The sequence below is a fragment of the Harmonia axyridis genome, chromosome 2 (assembly GCF_914767665.1).
Source record: "Harmonia axyridis chromosome 2, icHarAxyr1.1, whole genome shotgun sequence".
NCBI classification, from domain to species: domain Eukaryota; kingdom Metazoa; phylum Arthropoda; class Insecta; order Coleoptera; family Coccinellidae; genus Harmonia; species Harmonia axyridis.
In genome coordinates, this window is record NC_059502.1 from 26,548,360 (window position 1) to 26,554,811 (window position 6,452).

Genomic DNA, 6,452 nt, shown 5'->3' on the forward strand with positions numbered 1-6,452 from the left:
CAACAAATTTGAATAAAATGCTCTTGCGCATATAATTGTATTAATTTGTCAGGAGTTGTCATCAGGTTGAAAAAAAGTTGCCAAAAGAAACGAACAATAACACTTTGAAAATAAACTTTTTTGGCGTTTTGTAATCTGAATCTTCACCCTCAGAGAAAATATTCAGAATTTGTCAATTGGCATTTGTCAACACAGAGAGTCGTTGGTCTATTTCATTATGAAATTTTCTATTGTCAATTAATTGAACCATAGTGTTAACACTTATACAGGAAAAAGAAAAATTTATCTGTGGTTCAACTCTATGCCCACTCGCATCATACTATCACCTCTATCGAGTCCTTCCATAATATAATTTTAACAATTACAGTTATATTCAATGTTTGTGTTCTCTCGCTTAACAAGGCAAATTAAACAAGTTAAATCATTATCTTATTTTCCTTCATTCACAATCAAAATGATATACAGTTCTTCGAATAATAAGCAACAGTTTTGGAATACTTCGAGCCAGAAGAAATAACATTTTGGTACTTCGAGCCAAATAAAATCATACATTTTTTGGTCCTTCGAGCCGGATCATACACATAGTGTAAAATACCTAAACAGTGTTGTAAAATATTGATTTCTTTTCTGTTGTCATTATGAATTCAATCTTAATACCTACATGTTCACACTATATATAAATACTATAATGAGTAATTCATAAAAATAATTCAAACTTTTGAGATATAATTGAAAATATTATAATATCACAGTAGTATTTCTAATGCGTACAGAGTTGGTAATATTCCTCAAAGTACACTAAGCAATAAGTGGGAACTTTAAAAGATAAATAGAATTTCCATGTAAATATAAATCTATTTTGAGATAGATATGTACCTACTTATTTTTAATTTAGGTTGTTTCTTGATGTGAGTTGTCTGTAGGAATGAAAACTCAACCAGAATAAATCAAAAGTGGTTGTTGAAATTATTAATTACTTATTCGCATAGAATGACATCAGTCATTTCATATTTATATCTATTTCATGAAAATAACCTCAAAAGGAAAACGAGATCATTAAAATAAATAGGTACTATACCCTGAAAATTTAATCTCTAGAACAATTATATTCTGTAAACAATAATGCCACATATTGGAAAATTCCTTCTCTTGGGTTTTGATTTGCCCGAACCAAAATAAACCTTTGAATTTATGTACACTGGTATGTAGTACAAATGTAATAAAACAACAAGAATAAAAAAACCCCGAGATTAAAAAATGAATTCCCAGGTTCTTCAAATATAAAAACTCCAATTTCAGAAGGATTAAACGATTTTGAATTTTTCTTTTCTTTCTGTAAAGAATGAACTTAAATTAGCTTCATTTACTCTACGAAACGCTGATCTACTTACAATATACTGTAACTCATGGTCTTACTCCAAACCTATCAAAACTTACTTCCACACTTGAGCTTTTCAGTTTCCGAAGCTCTCCCGCAGAGGGCAGCACCTCACGATCAAAAGCTACAGTCTGGAGCGCGATGCCAAGTTCAACTCCGATCAATATCAAGCTTCTAACCCCAGTACTTCGGCTACTGCCCGCTAGATGGCGATGAAGCCGTCCTATGAGTCGGCGAAGGGAACTCTCTCCCACCATCGTCGCTTTTCCCCCTATTATGAGCAACAGAAAGAGGCGTGGTTTTCGAAGAATTGCAAATTTTTTCAGTGGATGTTACCGAAAGGAGGAGTCATAAAAAGGTATAGCGGCATTATGGTAGCGACGTGCGTGGTGCAAATACGCGTTGCGCATGGCGGAAGTGAATGTTGTGACGCATTGTGCGGGGAAATAGGAGAGGTTATCATGCACTTGTTACAAACGCGTTACGGTGTGCAGTTTGGAATAGACACCCGCGATTTCTCTGCTGTTTGCCTTGTTCCAAAGACTCAGCACGGTTGGCAAAGTGACCTAAGCTTTCCGTTGTTGTAGTGCTGACAGCTGTTGGTGATTTACAATGGTAAATATTATTCGTATTTCTCACGTTCATTGCTTGTGAAGTTTTTGCACTCCCATGTTGTGATTCATATAAATACCAAGTTGTGGGAGCCTTATGATGATATATATTTTCCTCCTAACAAAACCTGGTATTTTAGAAGGAGTAAATGATTCTGCATGTATCTCACTTCAAATAATGAACTAAAATTAGCTTCGATTACTATACGAAACACTAATCGGCTTACAAAATAATAATACTGAACAAGCATTCTGCACATATTCCTACACAAAGATTTAGAAGGTAGAATTTATTTGAAGGACACATTCCCCTATGTTTTACTAGATCTTGAAGTAGGGAAGTTTAATCATACAAACCAACATTTTTGGTATAGTTGCTCATTTTCATTTAGCTCATGTCCAAATCCATTTCCTCGTTCAATTTTGCCAACTGTTGTCAATTTTTTGAAACGTTAGCATATAAAGCAAAATTAGTTTCTCCAATTTATAATTTACAGTAGAATAATACTTCCCCTGCTTCTCAAGGCGATTGTCATATTCGTTATTTTCGCGAGTGACATATAGGTATTATAATTGGAAAAACACATAATTGACATTATTCCTGTCTTCTGTGAAAATTGCAGTATTCCCATAAAATACATTCCTGTCACAATTCTTAGAGGAAATTTAAACTCCTCCGATGGATTCGTGTGTTCATTACAATTTCCTCCCTTTAGCATGCATATTATCCCCTTTATTCTCAATTATCTACCTTGAGAGAAGAAAGAATTCTTTCAGGTATCGCATCATATCATTTTATCCTTTTTATGAAATTGCTTGCTTGCCATTAAATCTGCTTATAAGAATCTATTTTCTGTCGAGGCCAACTGTTGTGATACAAGCATAAAAATCCGACGAAAAATGACGACAATAATCTTGATATTTCTTACAGAACCCTCGATGCACTCGAAGCACCGTTCGCCGTCGAAGTAAGCATCTTAACCCCACTCCAAGACCGTGGATATGACCACGCAGGTCCGAATAGAAGGTGGAGGGACCAAAGATTTTCATAGCCAACTTGACGCTTCGTAGTTCCTCGCGAGCTGTCTGCTGGGCTCAAGCTTGCTCCTAGTCTGGGTCTTAGAAGAAAGCACACCACCAGTCACCCAACATGTGCTTCCTTGATGTGGGGATGTGCTATTCACGCCCACTAGGACCATACGGCACAGTGCTGTTGATTCTGTTTTATCGTAATTGCTCAGTGGTGTTAGTGGTGAACTTTTTGTTGAATTCAATCCGGTTTTTAGTTTTTTTTTTCTGGTGACGCAGTACTTGCTTCGATATATCGTTATGGGTAAGTGTGTTCGACCTTTGTATTTTTTGAGGAAAAATCGTACTTTAAACCGGTTATGTTAGAGCTTTTTGAAATCGCTATCACACTATTTCATTTTGAATTATAGAATATTAGTTTCGAGGAATGGTTTCTCCTTATCAAGGCCTTGATACCTTTAACAATTCGCAATTGCTGATAAAGCTGCTGATAATTAAACAATAAGGCAACTTCTCAAAAATTTCTACCATTGAAAAAACAGTTGCAGTAAGCAGTTATTGATATTAAAATACTTCGCCCTCATACCCATTATGCCTAGCTGAAAGGAATTAAAGTTTTTCAAATATTCTTCAATCAGAGATAGTTTCGGACTTCCATCAATTTTATCAAGGAACTGAGCATCAAGAAAAATAAAACCGACGAAAAATCAAAAGTTAAACTAGTCTAACGAAAACACAATTTTTGATTTTTTTTTACTTTGATTGAACGGCAAATCAATGAGACTTTTGAATTCTATGAAGAATTAATGTACCTAAGCTTGTAAAGACAATTCGTCTTATCAATCGAGCTTTTATTCTCTATTTTATTTTACATTCTATGATAAATGCATAACTGAATACATTAATATGCTACTGCCACGTAAATTGAAATACAATCAATGGTCCAAAACGTAATTTACAGTCAGAATTAATTTAATTTCGTCAAAGTAATATAAGAATAATGAATACAACTGTCATGAAAACTTATTAATCCATTATTGGAGTAGGTATAAATATCTATTCTTATTATTAATACCCAAAGAATGAACATTTCGAATAGAGTGCTCCCTAGAGTGCTCCCTACCCACAGCACACTTGAGATTGTGCTATCCGCTTAAAAAGGCATTTATCTGTCAAAAATTGCATCTGCAAACCCATCAAGCACACGACCCTCGAAATCGTAAGCGTGTCTTCTTTGGTGTGCATAAATGGTGTTTACCGTAAACGATGCTAGACTAACCCACAATGCGACAAAGACCGCTCCGTCGGTAACCTGATATTGCCTGAACGCCCAACTATTGTGATCTGGTATGAGCTTGTTACCTGTTATTGATCTTGACGGGAACGTCAATAGTATTTGTGGTAGATTATACGATTGTTATTGGAAGCTGGTATTGCTGACATGATTACTACCTTGGTTGAATAGCACCTGTGTATGCCTCAATACGGTCCATTATTTGAGAGAGATTGGGTATGAACCGAGATTTCGGATCTTGCGGTGAATGACTCAATGAATTCAGAGGTATGATCGTTTAGAAATATCGGAGTAGGTGAAACACTCTTTGAATTTTGTTGTTGAGTTTATCAGCAGTTAATATTTTAATACCGATCTCTCGATTTTTGATCAGAATGATGGTTCGCCTCCAAGCTGATGGCAACAGCTTTTTGAGAAAAAAATCATGTTACTCCTGGAATCGAGAAAAGATTCAGAAGATTCAGAATTTCTTTTCGATTTTAATATCGTTTTACCTACCAAAAAAAATTGTCGGTTTGCACAGTTGTCACTGAACTCGACAAAGCCTAGAGCAAAGTTCAGAAAATATTTATTAGCTTGAATACAGAGATTGCGAAATAAAGAATGGTATATAAATTAACGAGGCCGATAATACACATTGAAATATCAACTCGATTGTTCCTTTTATCTGGAGATAATGATAAAATGCTATGAAATTAATCAAGTTCATCGAATCAACTGCAATTTGTGTTGAGTGTTACGGCTTTTGCTATAAAGATAAAAGCAGAACTATTCTGAATTTTTGGGATTCTGCTTATCTATTTTTTTTTTTTTTTTTTGAAAATATTTCATAATCTTTCATAGTTATTGTTGGAACGATAAACTTCATTCTGTTATCCGTTCAGATGATGTACATTTGAAAATTTGTTTAGGAACTTCTGAGGCAGTTCCTTAGACACCACAACCAGTTTCAGAGTTCTGAATTTAATATATTTCATTCGGACTTTATACAGGGTGTACCGACCTTAATTGGAGATACAAACGCAAATTACAGATAACCTCAGATCATTTTGAGAAAAAAAGATGCTTGTTTCCGAAATAAAGGGTTCTCATGTTTGTTTCTCAAAGACAACTCTTTCCCTTCACAATATATTTGCCTCCCCTTTTTTCGTTCAGAACATTTTTTATGGGCCACTGGTAGTTAAGTGAAATGTAAAAAGTAACTTTGGTCAAGTAACTACACTCTTTGATTTCTTGCAGTTTCGTCGTATCTGCTACCGATTCGAGAGAAATTTTCAAACAAATCTCAGTAATCCGCAGGAAAATCCAAATTATTATAAAAATCCTGTTAGTAAGAAGCTGTGATGAATGAAAGAATTATAAGTTCTGGTACTACTTATTCACGCAATATGTAACGAAGAATAAAGATTCTACAAATTGGTATAATCATCAAAAAAAGTAGAAGTACTAGAATCACCCTGTATCTCGGAAAGAAAAGCGTTTGCCATATTTCTAGACATTTTTTTCTTAAACATATCCAAAGATTCTTTCATTTTCCTCTGAATCTCCGATTAAGGATTCATCATTATATGATGAATAAGTGTCGGTTAAAATTTCTCAGCTTGATATTTATTGAAACCGATTCATTCTTTCGAATGTCTTCAATTTGCCAATATGGCCCCAAAAGATTAAGATTAGACTCACAAATATTTGTGGTCCGTTAGGTTGTTAACAAGAAAACATCAACAAAAAAGGTCAGAGAACTGTATTTTTTAGTCAAGTTCATGAACCTTTTTTATATTTTGCCTCTTCATTTCGAGAAATATATTATCGTCGAAATTTGCCAATATGGCCCTAAAATATTAATATCAGACTCACAAAAGGTTAGGTGGTTAACAAGAAAACATTAACTAAAAAGGCCAGAGAACTGTAGTCTTTAGTTTAGGTTATGAATCTTCAGAAAGATAACTTTATTCATCCTAGTTATATGATATTTGGCCACTTCATTTCGAGAAACCTATTATCGACGAAATTTAATCTCGGTATTTTGTAAGGCACTATTAGAATGAAAACTTTTAGATTCAAGCCAAATTTTAGCATTCATTTAATTCTCAAAAACTGATTTTTCCGGTGTACTTTTTTCTTTCTTGGAAAAGATATT

The 6,452-nt window shown here is 34.3% G+C and overlaps 1 long non-coding RNA gene across 2 annotated transcripts in view; it reads left to right on the top strand.

Annotated features, from left to right (window-relative positions):
* The first annotated feature begins 1,775 nt into the window (after positions 1-1,775).
* Positions 1,776-6,452, top strand: part of LOC123673035 — an 11,478-nt gene continuing 6,801 nt past the window's right edge. The window contains exons 1-2 of one of the 2 annotated variants that reach the window (XR_006746410.1): positions 1,776-1,993; positions 2,921-3,322. This is a non-coding gene — a long non-coding RNA (uncharacterized LOC123673035). Of the gene's footprint in view, positions 1,994-2,443; positions 2,554-2,920; positions 3,323-6,452 lie in introns of those variants that run through there. The other variant, XR_006746411.1, reaches the window with a different exon arrangement.